Source organism: Dipodomys spectabilis, unplaced genomic scaffold, assembly GCF_019054845.1.
Source record: "Dipodomys spectabilis isolate Male_0828 unplaced genomic scaffold, ASM1905484v1 ptg000102l, whole genome shotgun sequence".
Taxonomy (NCBI): domain Eukaryota; kingdom Metazoa; phylum Chordata; class Mammalia; order Rodentia; family Heteromyidae; genus Dipodomys; species Dipodomys spectabilis.
The window spans coordinates 7753806-7772977 of record NW_024870779.1 but is presented as its reverse complement, the minus strand read 5'-3'; the positions used below and the strand labels follow the sequence as shown (position 1 = coordinate 7772977).

General features: G+C 35.4%; 1 protein-coding gene across 6 annotated transcripts in view; it reads left to right on the top strand.

Annotated features, from left to right (window-relative positions):
- Rims1 (regulating synaptic membrane exocytosis 1) overlaps nucleotides 1-19172 on the top strand; it is a 504676-nt gene that overhangs the window by 422190 nt on the left and 63314 nt on the right. The window lies entirely within an intron of this gene.

Here is a 19172-nt window from a genome sequence, read left to right as displayed (position 1 = left end):
AATAGAAGAATGTTGTCTCTTTTCTCTAGATGTATATTCCTCCCTTTTAAGTGGTTCAGTTGTTTTCCTCTCTTAGTTCACTGAATAGTTCATTCAGATGGCTGAAAACATAACTCAGATTTTAAGTTTAAGATTATAAAGAAAGAAAACAGACTATAAAGGCAGAAATGCCTAATTACTCACTGAGGGTTGCTATTCAAAACTAGTCTGGGCAGAAAAGTCTGTGAGACTCTTATCTCCAATAAACTAGCAAAAAGCTTGAAGTAGAACTGTGGCTCCAGGGGTAGAATGACAGTTTTGAGAAATAAAAGCTAAGGGACAATGCCCAGGCCCCAAGTTCAGGCACCAGTACAAGCAAGGAAGAAGAGAAGGGAAAGGATGGGAGAGAAAGGAAGGGAAAGAGAGGGGAGGAGAGGCAAAGGATGGGAAGGGTGGAGAAGGGAAGGCACAAAGACAGAGACAGAGAGAAGAGGAAGGAAGAGGGGAAGGAAGGGAGGAAGGAAGCAAGGAAGGAAGGACAAATGGAAACATTTTGGGCAAAATGGTTTCTGTAGCTTCATCCCAAAAGAAGCTTAGTTATTTTTTCATATTTCTCATATTCCTCTTTCACTGAAGGCAGACAAAAGTCAAGTGTTTATACAAAATCATTATTTCAAAGAAAACATAAAAATAATATTAATTGCTCTCAGACATTACACATCTTCTGGAAGATTTGTCAATACCTACATTTTTCCAACATTTAAGTTTGTGATATGTGTTCTTCTGGCTTTACTAAAGTTGATGTTGTTGAGTTTAAACAATCGGACTTAAAGGGCAAATTTGATGTGAATATTTTTCTCTTTTATTAGCTCCTTCTAAAAGTATAGTATCACTATCAAAGTGTTTATCACTATTTTTACACTCATCATTGAGAAGATAGAAAACTTCTTCTACAACCTCTCTTCTATTAACGAATAGTAACTTTGAAACCATAAATATACTAACATTGGCATTTGTTGTTAAATACCCATAAAAATTGGTATATTGAAGGATATGTCCTTAAATTTATTTGGAGATTCTTTAATCTTACAGTCTTTCAAAATTTAAATATTTAACCCTGTGGACTGCTAGGTGCTGGTGGCTCATGCGTCTAATCCTAGCTAGTCAGGAGGCTGAGATCTGAGGATCACAGTTCAAAGCTAGCCTGCACAGAAGAGACCATGAGACTCTTATTTCCAATAAACCACCAGAAAACTGGAAGTGGTGCTATGGCTCAAGAGGTAGAGTGTTAGCCTTGAGCTGAAGAGCTGAAGGACAGCACCCAGGCCCACAATTCAAGCCTCATGACTGACAAAATAAAAAATAAATAAACCTGTCGACTCTAAGAATATATAATATTATATAATCATAACAAAATATTGCTTTGGCTGTGAATATAAGTTATGAGAGTCTAGATTATGGTTGGTTATAGAATGTGGGGGCCAGATGAATAGCTTTCCTTAGTCATGTTTTTTCTTGAAAATCTTTTAAGATTATATTTTGAAGGAAAATTTGTAGGAACTTGTATTTGAAGCAACTTGTATAGTTGGAAACACAGCTCTCAATGTTTCTATATTTCTAGTTATAGATTGACTAACATATGCTTAATAAAATTTTGGAAGGCCAGTGACATATATATCAGAAAATGAAAATGTTAAGTTATATAATTTTCAAATTTTAAAACAAGCAGGAGTAGCTTGTCAAGCTTGGGTTATTTATAGCAATGGAAATTAGATCTGTAGTGACTACTTCTATCTTTGGGAGAAAGTATAAATAGTTCCTGCACTTTATTTTATTTTATTTGGTATTTTTGGTGTTATCTTTTACTATGCTTTTATTTTTTATTAGCTTTAAGTAGCTGAACACAGAAGTTTCAATTCAACTGTCCCTATACTTTTAAAAATGCATGTCAGCCTTTCCTTTCCTCTAGAAATACACTTACTTGTAGCTTTATTTTCATTATGACAATTAAATTAGACACTATTTGTGCTCTGTGTGATAATCACAGCATGCCAAAGTTGAAAAAGTCTGTCTAGGCAGTGGCTCTCAAGGAAGTTCCCTATTCTATGAACATGTGCTTATATATTGGCATATTAAACTAGCAGTACTGTATCAACTACTTGTTACTTTAAAGGTCTCCAGGTTTCAATAATAACCAAGTTATCAACAGTAAGTACATATTCATTGAGCAAACACTTGCATTGCTACAACTACTACCTAATGCTTTCGAACAGTGAGGACATCCTTCAAGTCTACATTGTGATTCCCAAGCTGCACCCTCTTCACTGTGTAGCTTTCATTAGTTTTACTTTGACTAGCTATTTCTACCTCCAGCTGGTTAATAATAAAACTGTTTTTTTTTTTGTCAGTTGTGGGGCTTGAACTCTGGGCCTAGGCACTGTCCCTGAGCTCTTCAGCTCTAGGCAAGCACCCTACCACTTGAGCCACAGCACCACTTCCCAGCTGGTTAATGAGAGATAGGAGTCTCTGATCCTATCTCTAGAGACCTTGCTCCTCTGTCAGGGCTGACTTCAAACCTTGATTCTCAGATCTCAGCCTCCTGAGTAATCTAGGATTACAGGTGTTAGCCACAAATGACCCATTTAGCAATCTCAGTTTGCAAATCAAATTAGAAGTAAAGCAACCTATTGAAGTCCCATAGCCAAGAAGTAATGGAGCCAGAATTGACTAAAATGTTAAATATTACACTTGAAGCTGACCTCCTCCTCACTACCATCTCCATATGTCAGGGACAGTCTCCTTATGGTTCAGGTGCCAGCTCTTTTTCTTTTCTGGTTTTTTTTTTTTTCTTACTCTTTAGTATGAGCTTTATGTAGTTTACAAAAGTATTTCAGGTTAAGGCCACAGTGCATCTTAATCATGTTACCCCACCCATTCTTCCCAGTCTCACAATCCTACCCATCTCAAGTTACATTGCTTTGTTTTCACATTTGAATCCTATCTCCCTTCTCCCAAAACAGGTTTCAACTTCCTGATATTCACTTTAACTATAAGTTTGTTATTCCAAAGAATTATATACCATTGCAATCCTCTGCCAATACCATACTTTAGACAATTTTAATGTACATATGCATATGGCTCATTAACATATTTTTGCCCAATTTTTAAAAATTGTAAAGTTGGTTTCTTTTTTCCTTATTATATGCTGTTTTTCTTTTAAATGCTTGATATTAATCCATATTTTTTCTAGTTTCTTTGCCAATCATTTATGTATTGTAGACTTTCACTGTGTTTTTTTGTGGGTTTTTTGGTTGTTGTTTTTTTTTTCTGTATTATCAATCTCTTAAGGAAACTACATCTTCTTTTGGTACTCGTTCTCCCTACATTGAATTTATTTATTTTTCCCAGTACTCACAGCTTCAAGCTCTTGCTTGGCTTTTTTGCCCATGGCTCCTGAGTAGTTGGAATTATAGGCATTAGACACTGGCACCTGGGCAATGATACAATTTCCAGAGTAATGAAAGGGAGAGATGAAATAAAACTAGTTCCATTAAAAACTAACAAGACTCTCACATTCTCACTGTCTTTTTTTGCTCAAGGCTGCCACTCTTATTTCATTTTTTTCCTTTAATTAATTTTATTGTCAAGGTGATGTGCAGAGGGGTTAGTTACATACTTAAGGTAATGAATACATTTCTTTTTTAACATTTTTTATTGTTATAAAAATATTGTACAGAGGCTTACAGTTATATGAGTAGGGTAATGAGTACATTTCATAATGAGCATTTTTACCTCATCCTTTATTTCCTCCTACCATCACTTCCCACTTCCCTCCCCAACTTCTCCCGCCCCCCACCTCCACACAGACATTGTAAAGTTTGTTTTCAATATAGTCTCCTGTACGTCTCGTCTTCACAATGTGTCAGCCTGCATCCCCATTTAAGCGTTCTGCAATATCCCTTCCCCTCTCCAAATTATATATATATATATATATATATATATATATATATATATATATATTACCAGCATCAAATCCAGTGAAAACGGGTTATATCATTGGGGGGGGGGGGGAGAACATACAATAGAAACAAAAGAATCACATAGTGTAAGTACTTTAAAAACACTAGCAAGAAAGGAAGAAAGAAAATCCTCTTATGTCCCTGTCTTGGGGTACATTTTGCTTAACATTATCTCATGTGGTCATATGTGCATAGCCTTTGACCTACTCTGTTTGTCATAGACATGTACTAGTCACTGGAAACAAAGGAAATCATGGGACGTATGTTTCTCTGGACCTGGCTTACTTCTCTTAATATGATTTTTTTCCAAGTCTTTCCATTTCCTAATGAAATGCCATTCTTTCTGCTGGAGACATAGAATTCCATTATTATATACACACGTATATATACATACACATGCACATAAGCGCGCGCACACACACACACATATCAAATTTTCTGATCCATTCATTTACTGAGGGCATCTGGGTTGGTTCCATATCTTAGCTATGGCAAATAATACCTCAGTAAACATAGTTGTGCTGGTAGCTTTGGTATGACCTTGTCTGTGATCATTTGGGTAAATGCCCAAAAGTGGGATTGCTGGGTCATAGGGGAGCTCTATGTGGAGTCTTTTGAGGAAACTCCATACTGCTTTCCAGAGTGGTTGAACAAGGTTACACTCCCACCAACAATGAAGTAAGGTTTCCTTCTGTCCACATCCCCTCCAGCATCTGTTGTTATTAGAGTTCTTGATTATAGCCATTCTAACTGGGGTGAGGTGGAATCTCAGTGTTGTTTTGATTTGCATTTCTTTTATGGTGAGAGAGGTCAAGCATTTCTTCATGTGTTTATTGCCATTCTTCTTTCCTCTTCAGAGAAGTCTCTTTAAGTCTTTAGCCCACTTATTTATGGGGCAGTTGTTTCTTTGAGGATATGTTGTTGGGGATTTAGTTTTTTGAATTCTAAGTATATTTTAGATATGAGACCCTTGTCCATTGTATGGCTAGTGAAGATCTTCTCCCAGTCCGTGGGCTTTTTGCTGCTCTTGCTAGCTATGCCGTTTGCCTTGCAGAAGCTCTGCAGTTTCATGCAATCCCATTTGTCCAACCTTTTTTTGATTTGTTGTGCTTCTGGGTCTCTATTAAGAAAATTTTGGCCTGTGCCAAGGAGCCTTAGAGTTTCTCCTATTCCTTCCTGTAATGTTTTCATGGAGTCTGCTTTTATTTTGAGTTCTTTGATCCATTTGGAGTTGATTCTGGTGCAGGGCGATATATACATATCTAATTTTAGTTTTATACAAGTGTTTAACCAATTTAGCCAGCAACATTTACTGAAAAGGCTTTTCTTCCATTCTATTTCTTTAGCTCCTTTGTCAAAGATAAGGTGGCTATAGGTCTGTGGGTTTATTTCTGGATCTTCAGTTCTATTCCATTGTTCCTCAGGTCTGTTCTTGTGCCAGTACCAAGCTGTTTTGATTACGATGGCTTTGTAGTAGAGTTTGAAATTTGGTATTGATATTCCTCCAGCACTGTTCTTCCTACTAATGATTGTTTTTCCTATTTCAGGTCTTCTGTTGTTCCATATGAATTTTTGGATTGCTTCTTCTATTTCATTGAAGAATGAGGTTGGAATGTTGATAGGTATCACATTGAATTTGTAGATAGCATTTGGTAGTGTTGCTATTTTCACGATGTTAATCTTCCCAATCCAGGAACATGGGAGGTTTTTCCACTTGCTTAGTTCTCCTTTAATTTCCTTTTTCAGGTTTTTAAAGTTTTTGTCATACAGGTCCTTCACCTCTTTTCTTAAGTTAACTCCTAAATATTTTATTTTTTTGTGGGGCTATTACAAAGGTGTTGCTTTCCTAATTTCAACTGCGCTCTTCTCATTATTGGCATACAGAAAAGCCATTGATTTCTGAGGGTTAATTTTGTATCCTGCTACTTCGCCAAAGTTTCTGATCAGCTCAAGTAACTTGGGAGTGGAGTCCATGGGGTTCTTGAAATACAAGATCATGCCATCTGCAAAGAAGGGAGAGTTTTACTTCATCTTTCCCTATTTGGAACCCCTTTATGTCTGCATCTTGTCTTACTGCTGTGGCTAAGCATTCTAATACTAGCTTGAAGAGGAGTGGGGAGAGTGGACACCCTTGTCTCATTACTGAATTTAGAGGAAATGGCTTTAACTTTCACCATTAAGTATAATGCGGGCTGTAGGTTTGTCATATACAGCCTTTATTCTATTGAGGAATGTTCCATGGATTCCTAGTTTTTCCAGAGCCTTAGTCATAAAGGGGTGTTGGATCTTGTCAAATGCTTTTTTTGCATCCATTGAGATAATCATGTGGTTCTTATCCTTGCTCTTGTTGATGTGATGAATTATATTATTGATTTGCATATATTGAACCAGCTTTGCATCCCTGAAATGAATCCTGTTTGATTGTGTTGTATGATTCTTTTGATTAGTTGTTGAAGTCGATTGGCCAAGATTTTGTTGAGAAGTTTTGTGTTGATATTCATCAAAGAAATGGGTCTGTAGTTCTCTTTCTTTGATGAGTCCCTGCCTGGTTTTGGGATGAGGGTTATGCTGGCTTCATAAAAAGAGTGTGATAGTGAATTTTTGCTTTCAATTTCATTAAAGAGATGGAGGAGTATTTTTGTGAGTTCTGCTTTGAAGGCCTTGTAGAATTCCACTGTAAATCCATCCAGTCCTGGACCTTTCTTGGGTGGGAGGTCTTTCATTGCTGCTTCTATTTTGATGCTTGATATGGGTCTGTTAAGGTGTTTTAAATCATCTTGGCTTAGTTTGGGCATGTCAGTATTTGCTAGAAATCTGTCCATATCTTTCAGATTCTCAAACTTAATTAGCATAAAGGTTTGAGAAGTATCCCCTTATTATATTCTGAATCTTGCCACTCTTGTTTCATCCACTCTTCCACTTCTGACTTTTGAGTGGTTAATTACAGTTAAGAGTCTCCTTGACTTTTTTGCCCAGGCTGGCTTTGAAATTTGATCCTCAGATCTTGGCCTCCTGAGTAGCAAGTAGGACAAGCAAGACCCACTAATGCCTGAATTTTAACACCAGCCCACTATAATTGATTTTATACTGTGATCCTTTGGAGGGTTGCTAATGATTACATTAGCTAATATTTTTTTCTCACTTCCTTGAAGTAAGAACCAATAATTACTTGTTGTATGAAATCTGCTCTCAATTCAAATTCATATTTAATTATCTGGTCAAGTACAATAGGACTTATATTTTCCCCCAAAGAAAGAACTATGACCACAGATTTAAGATTGCAAATATCTGATATTATATCTCTCTAAGTTTTTAAAAAAAAATTAAATCTTCACCTAACATGGAATTAATAGGCAACCACTTCCTTTAGTTATACATTAGGAAAAACAGCTATCAAATTCATTGAAATGTAACCAGAGTGATTGAAAATACCATTAATAAATACTGACTTAAAGCACCTATTAAGTAAAATATAAAGATCCCTACAATAAATGTCACACCTTTGAAAAGCCTAACGAAAAATGTTCAGTGAGAGTCTGTGAACTAGGGAAAATTTTAGCCCAGGATCCCCTTGAAACAACACATTATACCTTAAAGTATGGTGACTAGGATTCCCCAAGAGCCAGTACTAGTGAGCATTCTGGATGACTACTGTCCTACTTCCTGAACCTCATGACCTACTTAAGAAGACTTCCAGCACATTGCTGGTACAATTCTCCCCTTACTTCAAAATAAGCAGTAAGATAGGCTCACTGGCTCTTGTCGTTAATCCAAGCTACTTAGAAGGCTAAGATCTGAGAATCATAGCACAAAGCAAGCCTGGGCAGGAAAATTCATAAGTCTTGTATCTTGGCTTAACCATCAGAAAACCAGAAGTGGAGCAGTAAGGGATAGAGTGCTATCTTTGAGCAATTTGCTTAGGGACAGAGGCCAGGCCCTAAGTGCAAGCCCCACTGGCACCAAAAAAAAAAAAAAAAAGAAAAGAAAAATCAATAGTATCAGTTCCAGGCATGAGAGTGTTTGTAACAAATTAAATTTCACACACATAAAACTACAAGAATGAAATAGAAACAAAGCACAACAATAAAAAATGTGTTTTGATTACAATTGAAAGCAAAGAGCTCCAATTTTTGAATAAAGGCTCCTGGAGGAAAGGGAAGGAAGAACCACGGAGTCAGCAGTGCTAACTTTACTTCAGTTTCTATGAAAGCAAATTCCAGATTAGTGGCAGGGAAGATAGAGCTTTAGCAATGTTTTTACTATACTGAAGAAATGGATGCCCCAGTTGAAGAATGCAGAGAAGGTCAGATAAAGTGATGGTAGGGAAATGAACCCTAAGATATGTATTCAAATGTTTTTTTTTTCTTTCATGCGATTGTTTCTAACACATTTATAAGATTATTTCTTTGTTGCTTTGTATGTCCCTCCCCCACAGTATAACCCCTGCTTTCACTGTATTTGATGTCAGTATAATTTGTGGAGGGGAAGGGGATAAACAAATCCTTTAAATAGGAATACAGGTGGACCCATTGCAACAATGAGATGTACAAGTCAATGAGATGTACAAGTCGTTATGTCGAAAACAAACTTTACAACTTTGGTGGGGGGGAGGGGGGAGGGGGCCCCCTGCGGGGAGGATTGGTGGAGGGAGGATTAGAAGGGATGCTAAGGGGAAACAAAGGAGGAGGCTACAATGCTTGATAAGAAATGTACTCATTATCTTGCCCATGTAATTGTAACCCCTCTGTACAGTATTTTCACAATAAAAAAAATAATTAGAAATGTATTATAGAACATGAAAAATAATTAACTCATTATGAGCAGTATCTATGTACAGTAAAATTTTTGAAAGTTAAAAAAAAAGAATGATAGAGAGGCTGCAGAACTGAATAGAGGTCTTCAAACATTGCTGCAGACTCCCCTTGACCAGCAGAGAATGCCTGCAAGAAACTCAACAAATGCAGATCATAAGGGAAAGGAGCTGAGTACACATTCCAGCTGCTGATGTAGCCTCTGAATTTCACCAAGACCAAGCACCCCTCTGGACACCTTTGGTTTCTTGTACATCTCAGAAAGTTCAAATTCTAGGAGTAAGCACCAACATTCCAGAACTTTAAACTCAACTCTGCACAGGAAGATTAAATTGTGGATCAAAAGAAAGTTTCACACATTTTTTTGAGGAAAATATTACCCAGAGCCACTCTGCAGGATTTAGACATAATGTTGAACAATTAAAATTTCTGAATTATGCCTGAAAAGGAGGAAAAAAATGATTGCCTATAAAGTAACAGGTACCAACAAGGAACTTTAAAATATCCTTAATTAATATGTTCAAGAAAACAGAGGATGACTGGACACAATCAGAGAAACTCAGAATCTATTTGAACATTCAGCAATAATTCTAAAGTTTAAAATTATAAAAAGAAATAAGTGTTTTAAGGTCTTAATACAGCCAAACAGGATTGATCAGTGCTTTTCATAGAGAATGTATAAACACATGGACAGAAGTAAAAGAAAGAACGTAGGAGAAGTAGAAGCACATAGAAAATAGGCCCAAAGACAGGAAATTAAAAGAATGATACCTGAATATTGAGGTACTAGATCAGAGTGTTCAAATCTGACTTTTTTCTAAAAAGCAATTTACTAATGTACAAAGTCTGCCAGACCTCCACAGTAGAAGAGAAAATACTCTGTCAATATCACAAAGTACAGAAAGCCGAAGAAACATATTTCTTAAAAGTCTAATGTATTAAAATGCATTTACTGTATGGCCCTTAAGATTTAGACAAAATGTACAAATTTTGAAAAGCACAAATTATGAGATGTGGCATAAATAGACACCTCAAAATTATTTTAAAAATTAAAAATATGAAGATAAATTATTAAAATTAAATTATTTTAAAATGATTCTGTAATTATTTTTAACTCTCTCCAAGAGGAAATCTTGTAAGCCAATTGGATTCATTGGTGATCATTCCAAAATATTGAAAAAATATGTTTCCTAGCATCAAAATGAGAAACTCAAATGCTTTTCTTAACTTTTTCTTTCTTTGTTGTTATTGTTGTTGTTTTTAATCTAAGGCTTACCTTATGTTAATGTCCTTGGCAAGTCTGCTAAGGACATTACAAGAAACAGGTCACTAGATTGCATTAAAATAGTCCAAAGGGCCAGAAATAAAATTTCAGAAAACTGCATTCAGATATAGGGAAAGAGACACAAATGAATAAAGAACTGGGGACATAGTCAGATCAGAATAATTCTGATTTGTTTCATATGTAAAATATTGAATCAAAATTTCTCTGTGTGATTCATTATCGAATGAAAGAAATCATAATATAGTTATTTCAATGGATATATAGTACCTAATTAATCTAGGTAGGGAATAAGCATTTATTAAAACTCAACAAATATTTATGATTAAAAACTAGCTTAGAAATCTAAAAAGGGAATTCTTTTAACTTGAGGATAAAAGTTACCTACCTTTAAGTCTAATCCTAGCTATTCAAGTGGCTGACCCTTGAAGCTCTGTGGTTTAAGATAGCCAGGGCGAAAAGTTCTCAAAGCTGGGCACCAGTGGCTCACACCTGTAATCCTAGCTAACCAGGAGGCTGAGGATCATGGTTCAAAGCCAGACTGGGCAGGAAAGTCCATGAAACTCTTATCTCCAAATTGCCACCAGAAAACCAAAAGTAGTGTGGTGGCTCAAAGTGATAGAATGCTAGCCTTGAGTGAAAGAGTTTAGGGACATCACCTAGGCAATGAATTCAAGCCCCACGACCAACAAAACAACAAAAAAGACATGTGTGCATGTGAGTGACACACAGTAAAATTACAGGAACCAATGCTTCTGAAGACTTGTCCTATTTGAAGACATTGAGTCTAAACAATGATCTAGTCTGAGGGTTTTCATCAATTTGAACTGTTACTTATGTTCAAATTATTTTTATTAGGCACTTTTAAGAGATATTTGAGGCCTTCTAAATTGTCATTGTGAATGGATTGCTTTTCTAATTTCTCTCACACTGTTCATTATTGGCATACAGAAAATCTACTACATTTTTAACACTGGTTTTATATCCTGTTATGTTTCCAAGAGTGTTTATAAGATTTAGAAGCATTTTTATGGTTTCTTTACAATCTGTAAAGTATAGGATCATATCAGTTGCAAACAGGGATCATTTGTCTTCTTCCTTTCCTATTAGACTCTTTTATTTCTTTCTCCTTCCTTACTGTTCTTACTGTTCAATGCCATATTGAATAAGAGAAGCAAGAGTGGATAGCCTTGCCTCATTTTTTATGAAAAATGATTTCAGCTCTTCATGTAAGTGATGCTGACTAGTTTTTTATATACTTTTTTTTATTAAGTAGAGAAACATTTGTTCTAGTCCTAATTTTGTGAGAACTTTTATCATGAAAAGATGTTGAGTTTTGTCAAAGACTTTCCCTAAATCAATTGAGAGGATTCTGTGACTTTTTGCTCTTAATTCTATGTAATTTGTTACATGTATTTATTTGCATATGCTAAGACATTCTTGCATCCTTGAGGGAAATCAACTTGAACTTGGTGTATAATCTTGTTAACAAGTTTATGAATCCAGTTTGCAAGAATTTTATTGAGAATTTTTACCCCAATGTTCACCAAAAGGGATTACCCTATAATTATCTCTTTGCCCTCTCTTTCTCCCCACAACCCTCCTCCCTTTCTTTCTCCTCTCTCCAGTTTTGGAATTAGTGTAGTATTAGTTTCATAGAATGAATTTGGCAGCACCCCTTCCCTTCATGTTTTATGAAAGGCATTGGTATTGATAGTTCTTTAAAGATCTGATAGAACTTGGCAGTGAGTTTATCTGATCTTCAGCTTATCTTTTTTGGGAGACTATTACAGCTTCTCATTGCTTGTTAGAGATCTCTTGTAAGAGTATATATGCTCTGATTCAATTCTTATAGATCAACTAAATCTAGAACTATACCCAGGCCTTCTAGATGTTCCAGTTTGAGTATGTTTCAAATATTGCCTATGATATTTTGGATTTCATTGGTATTTGTTATGATATTCCCTTCGTCATCTCTAATTTTATGAATTTAGTTTTTTTCTTACTTTGGTCAAATTACCTCTGGGCTTATCAATCTTATTTTTTCCAAGAGCCAACATTTGTTTCATTGAGTCTTTTTATATTCCTTTAATCCCCATTTCATTCATTTCTGTATTAATACTTATGATATCTTCCCATCTACTAATTTAGAGTATGGTTCATTCTTGTTTTTCTTGTAGATGGAAGTGCAGCACTAGGGTGTTTGAGAGCTTTGTTTTTGTGTTATAGTCACATATAGGTATAAATTTTCCTCTTAATATTGCCTCTGCTGGTAGGTAGGTCCTGGAAGGTAATGTTTTCATTTCATAATGAGACTTCAGAGACATTTTGATTTCCAGTATTCATTCAGTGACCCACTGGTCATTCAACAATGTGTTGTTCAATTTTCATGTGTTTGAATATTTTCGGTAATAACTTTGGTGTGTAATTCGTTTAATTCCGTTATAACCTAATAGAATAAAGAAGCTTAATTTGTTAGCTCTTATCCAAAAATATGATCTGTTTTGGAGAAATCACATGAGCTGTGGAGAAGAATGTGTGTTGTATAGCTGATGGATGAAATATTCCATAGCTGTCTGTTAAGTCTCTTTAGTCTATAGTGTCATAGTGATAACCCTTTGGGTTATCTTTCTATTGCTGAGAGTGGGATGCTGAAGTCTCAATTAATATTTTGCTGGGGTCTATCAGTTTTTGTAAGTACAGAAATTTCTGTTTAATGAACCTGGATACACCAACATTTGTTACACACACATTAAATTTCTAAGTGGTTTGATTTTTTAAAAAAATACGTATTTTGCGGGGCATTAGTGGCTCATGCTTATAATCCTAGGTACTCAAGAGGCTGGGATCTGGGGATTGTGATTTAAAGCCAGCCCAGGAAAGAAAGTTTGTGAGACTCTTGTCTTCAATTAACTACCAGAAAATCCAGAAGTGGAGTTGTAGCTCAAATAGTAGAGTGCTAGAGCCTGACCAAAACAGCCCAGGGACAACTCACAGGCCTGATGTGCATAGATTTTTATTATCTTTGCCATTTTATGGTTAAATCTACAGGTTAGGTTTACAGTACAAGTTAAATCATATGTTCACCAAGCTTTGCTTCCACTACATGTCTAAACCCATGCTGAAATTCCAGGTATATCTTCTTTATTACCTGTCATTTCTATGGATAGCTCAAATAGTATAATTCTGTAGAAAGACTAAATCAGAGTCCAACAAAATAAGAACCAGGAAATGAGTACTTGGAAAAGGGGAGGGCCAAAGAAGAGAGGGATAGACAAGTAAAGGGGGAAAAAAAGGGATGATATAGTCAAGAATTCATTGTGTATGCCACAATAAAGGGGGGAAAAGGAAAGGGTTGGTCAAAGGGGAAGGGAATGTCAATAGATCAAGATGCATTGCATTCATAAACTGCCTTGTTAAATTTCAGAAAAAGTTCAGTACATATCCTACAGAACTAAGAAAAATGAGAGAAGAGAGGTGCTTTGGGAGTGGTAGTTAAGAATGTTGAAAGGGGTGTGGTTGATGAAGGGGTGATTGTATTCAACTGCTTTGTTGAATGGCAAATCTTTTGTACAACTACTTAAAGAAAATAAATACATATATATATTTTTTTTTTTTGGGGTCCAGTCATGGGCCTGAACTCTGAGCCTGGGCGCTGCCCCTCAGCTCTTCAGCTCAAGGCTAGCACTCTACCACTTGAGCCACAGCACCACTTCCAGCTTTTTTTCTTTTTGCTTGTGGGTGCTGAGGAATCAAACCCAGGGCCTCAAGCATGCAAGGCAAGCACTTTATCACTGAGCCACCTTCCCAGCCCAAGAAAATAAATATATTTTTGTAAAAGAACCTGTAACCCATAGGAAATATATCAGAGCAGTTATGTTCAGGCTTTTAAAGGTTGCAGGTGACGTACATCCTAACCAACTTAATTAGTATGACTATCAGAGGCTTTGAAAAAAGTTAATTATAGTATTTTATGTTTTCTGTAATCTTACATACCATTGAAAAGAGTACGTAACCCCTTAAGTAAAACCATATAGATGTGTAGGAAAGAATTTCAGACTAACTTATCTGTTTGTAATAACACCAACTTCAAGCTTAAAATTAAAATGATGTACATATTGGCCACACTAATCAAATATATTTAACCATAAAGCTCTTTTTTTAATGAGGTATAATTCACACTATAAAACTGACAGAGAGTATGCAGTTTCTTGCTTCCTAAGATTTTCACAAAGTTGGACAGTCATTATTGCAATGTAATTGCATAACTTTGTCAGACCCCCAAAAGAACCCATACCCACTCTCAGTCCTGTTTTCTAGCCATAGATCTACATTTCACCTTTGTGGGTTTAACTTTTAAATTCCGTGTATATGATATTGTATTGTATTTCTGGCTTCCTTACATAGTCTATTTTTTACTTCATCTACATTATAGCACAAATCCATATTTGATTCTTATTTATGATTGATCACATCCCATTGTATAGTTTAATTTTAATTCATCAACAGATATTATTTGAGTTGTTCCCAGTTAATTATTATTCATGTGAATGTTCATGTGCAAGTGTTTATGGGAAATACATTTTTTTCTTGAGTTTATATGTAGGAATGAAATTATTAGATTAAGGAATAACATGCTTAAAGTTTGAATGAAACACTGAGTCATATAGAAACTATTTTAAACTATAAATTTAACAGAACTATCAAACTTTTCTGATGCACCACATCATTTGGCCTTTCCACCAATAATGTTACAATTTTTCCACATCCTCAACATCACTTTTTGGTATTTCTGGTTCTCCCCTATCCCCAGTGAAACTACACTTGTACACATAAAGTGAAATTATATTTTTAATATAGCTGTTCAGCCAGAGTCATTGCACCAATTTGATATCCCCACTTAATAACTTCTTTTAAAAATTCCCTTAAAATTAACCTCTTCAGTGTATTGGGAGTTCAACTTCTTTCATGTCTGGGGATACCTTAGCAGTTTATGTTAGAATCATTGAGGTACTTATTGCTTTATGTAGACCAGTCAAAAAAGGAGTTCTACCAAATGTAAGACATCTTTGCCTTCAAATTCTGTCCCCTTTCATGGCTGTCTCTTGAGTACACATAAAGTAAGAGATGTTTTATGATCCACTGAGAAAACTTTTTCAGTAAAGAGAACTAGAAACTAGCTAAGCACCACAGACCCACACCCATAATCCTAGCTACACAGGGGACTGAGTCCTGATTATTGCAGTTCAGAGCCAGCCTGGGCATGAAAGCCCCTGAGGCTCTTACCCCCAGTTAACCAACAAAAAGTCAGAAGTGGAGCTCTGTGGTAGAATGTGGCTCAAGTGGTAGAATGCTGGTCTTGAACAAAGAAGCTTAGGGACAGTGACCAATCCCTTAGTGCAAGCCCCAGTACTGACACAAATAGAATAAAAATAAAAAAGAACTAAAAACTAAAGTTTTACCTTTCTTCCATCATGCCAAAATCAACCTGGAAACCTAAATCAACATGGAAACCTAATTATATATTTTGTTGTTGTGTGTACCAGTTTCTTAAGTGTTATCTGTTTTTAGTAGTATGTAAACAAATATACATACAGAACAACTTAACAAACCACATTTCCTACCAATTGCCACCAAAATTAATATACTATCTTTGATGTCTTCTGTCTAATAAGCTTCATTGGATAGATTTCCTGTCATTAGGAATGTATGATTAGTCACAGTTTAAAAAAATACATATATCAGAGCTAATTTCCCCATAGAAGCAGGACTAGAAACAAACAAAACAAAACAGAACAAAAACACACATTTGAAAACTATAGTTAGAAAAAAAAGAAAAAGCCTGGCACTAGTGGGCTTACAACTATAACACTTAGCTACTCAGGAGGCTGAGATCACAATTTGAAGCCAGTCAGGGCAGAAAAGTCTATGAGACTCTTATCTCTGGTTAACTACAAAAAAGTCCAAAGTGGAGCTGTACTTTAACTGGTAGAGTACTAGCCTTGAGCCTTGAGCCCCAGTACTGGCACCAAAAAAAAAAAAAAAAAGCAAGACTATTCTCTTGCCTCTTGTGTCTAGTAGCTGAGGTAAGGCAGGTCTGGACTGAGAGAGCCTATTAAGGGCCTTTCTTTAACATATTAGCTTAATTATTCCAAATATCATAAGTATTCCATTTGGACATTGTTTGGTGTCACTTTTAAAGATGATTTGGTGACACACTATCAACACATACTTCTAAAAATAAAGGCATAATTACCAGAAAGAAATGCATGGCATCTTTTCAACTATCTCATTAGAGGATCAGCAGAATGAGGAGCTAGTTCTAAGAGTGAGCAGAAAAACTCATATAATTATATACACAAATGGATATAATCATTTTAGAAAGAAAAAGGCTGCAATAATACATTAAGATAAATTCAAACTGGACCATATATTCTAGATGGATAAAAATATGACATGGTGACTGAATTAGTGAATTTACTGAATTAGTAACTTTATTTTTAAAGCAGTTTTAGTGAAGGAGTAAAGACTCCTAACTTGACTCAGATTAGTTCAGAAAGAAGAGGGGTGGGAGTACCTAGAAAACACTTTAAGGAGAACTTGTAGAAAAAAAATACTAGCTAGAAGAACATGGACTCAAGAGGTGAGTGTTTCATTTGCTTGAGTTTAAAACTTGGTTGTTTATCAAGGCTGATTGTATACAGATGGATCACTTTTTCAACTTCTACCCAGAAATGAAGTCATTCAGCAATAGGAATAGTACTAATTTGGTGGTGCATAAGATGCTTGTTTATATATAACATCCAAGTCTCAAAATTAATAGTACAAATAGCAAATAAAAGGCTTGGAGATAATTATCACAATGGGAAGGGAAAGGGACTATAAATAGCTTTATTTATTTTTAATAAGTTTTTTTATTGTGAAAATACTGTCCAGAGGGGTTACCATCACATGAGCAAGGTAATGAGTACATTTCTTGTCAAGCATTGTATAAACAGCTTTATAAATCATAAAGCTTTAAGATACATCTTAAGTAACTTAGGCATATGCAAATGAGTAGAGGTGGTTGTTGTTTTGCAACAGAAGCAGAGCTAAGAAAGAAAGATACAAACAAAAAAACTGGGCCAAGGCAGTCAAAGGCATATTTGTACTAAAACTTTTACCTGAAACGATTAATTTGACTGATTAGGCCAATAGGTGAACAGAATGATTGAAAATAACCTTAATTTGTTTTCAATGATCATCATTCCACATTGCAGTATCCTGTCCTTTAAGGAGGGATACACATCATATAAAATGATTTTAAGCATTCACCCAAATAAATAGTTTTTTGAGAAAAAATTAATATCTTAAATTTCTTCACAGATTTATTTTTTAAGATTTCTTTTTATTGTAAAGGTGATGTACAGAAGGGTACAGTATGTAAGTCAGGTAATGAGTGCATTTCTTTTTGAACAGTATCACCTCTTCCCTCGTTTTCTCCTAGTGTTTTCCCTCCCAACCCCCGACCCCATGAGTTGTATAGTTTATTTCAACATAGTGTCTAATGAGCATCACTGCTGCATTAGTTCACCCTTTTCCCACCATTTCTGTGCTTACCCTTACTCTCCCCGAAACAGATAAAACTTACATACAAGACAAAAAGTACAGAAATCAAAAACAGTGATAAGGGGGAAAGAACCCAGAAAACAAAAACCTCTTTTTTCCATTTCTTGGAGTTCATTTCGATAACTATCCTTTTGTATGATCATATGCACACAGCTATTGAACCTTTATGATCTTCTCCTAAACACAGAGTCAAAAAGCTGTTTTTTCACAGAAGATTTTCTTATCAGCATTTCATTACCATAGTTAAGTAAACAGGAGGACTTGGTCTCAATCTTCTAGGCTCATCCCAAGTTTTCACAATGGGAATATGATAAAGATATCTCCCTGTGCTTTCAAGTATCTTCATAACCGTCATAAGCAACATTGTTCCAAAGGTCATAGTAGACTTTCAGAGTAAGGTGAGATTGTCATGGATTCTTCTTTTAGGGAAGTAATAGATAGAAAATAAGTATATGATAATCAGTCCATGTTTAGCAATAAAGGGAAAAGTAAAACAATCAAAAGAGATGTTTTCAACAGCTATCATGAGGAGTCTGCTAAAAGAATTGATGAGAAGTGAAAAGCAACCAATTTCCCTGTAACAAGTATTTGGTTGAGGATGAACATTTTGACTATCAACCAAGACTTGGCATTCCTGTTGACCTACTAGGAACATTCTGCAAATGAATTTATACAACAAGCAGAGAGGAAGAATAGATTTAAGGAAGATAGGACAGTAAGTGTAGTGTAGTGTATTTAAGTAAATTAGTGAGGCCACAGAAGAAATGATTGCAGTATTTATCAGAAAAGAAAGTCTGCTGGGGTTAAAATTATATATCTCATAGGAATTAATTTTAGGTTCATCATATTTATTACTCATTGATATTTTAGAAAAAGTCTACATACAATTCAAAGCAAATTTATCAGATTTGTGAATGTCTTAAAACTTTGAGATGATAAAAGCTGATTAAAATGAATTGAAAGAATGAGTATATCGTTATTGGAATTTTGGTGTGACTCTTAAACAAATAAAAATTCCCAAGTATTTCCATCAAATGAAAATCTCAATTTTCAATCCACATTACGTAGAAGAACCCAGAAACAGCTTTGCCTTTTCTGTAGGTTTAGGCATTGCTCACCCCACCCCTGTCTCTCTGAACTCCCTTTTAACAGAAACATTATATATGTGAACACAAGTTTTATATCCTAACAGTGCCTTCTGCTTCACTATTTTTAATATTACCAAGATTTAGTCTGACTTGCAAATTAAATGTCATGTCCACTGTTAGAAGATTCTACATTAACCTATGTCTATTCTGTAGTTCAAAATGACAAGTAGAAAGGAAAGGACTGATCTGGTGTGGAATCTCACATTAGTCAGTTTGGGCAAATATTGTACGGAAATATAAAATCCAGAAGGTCACGGGTAAGTAACACTAGCCCATGGAATTTCTGTATTTCTGTTTGCTGTCTTTAAAAAGTTTATGCATTAGT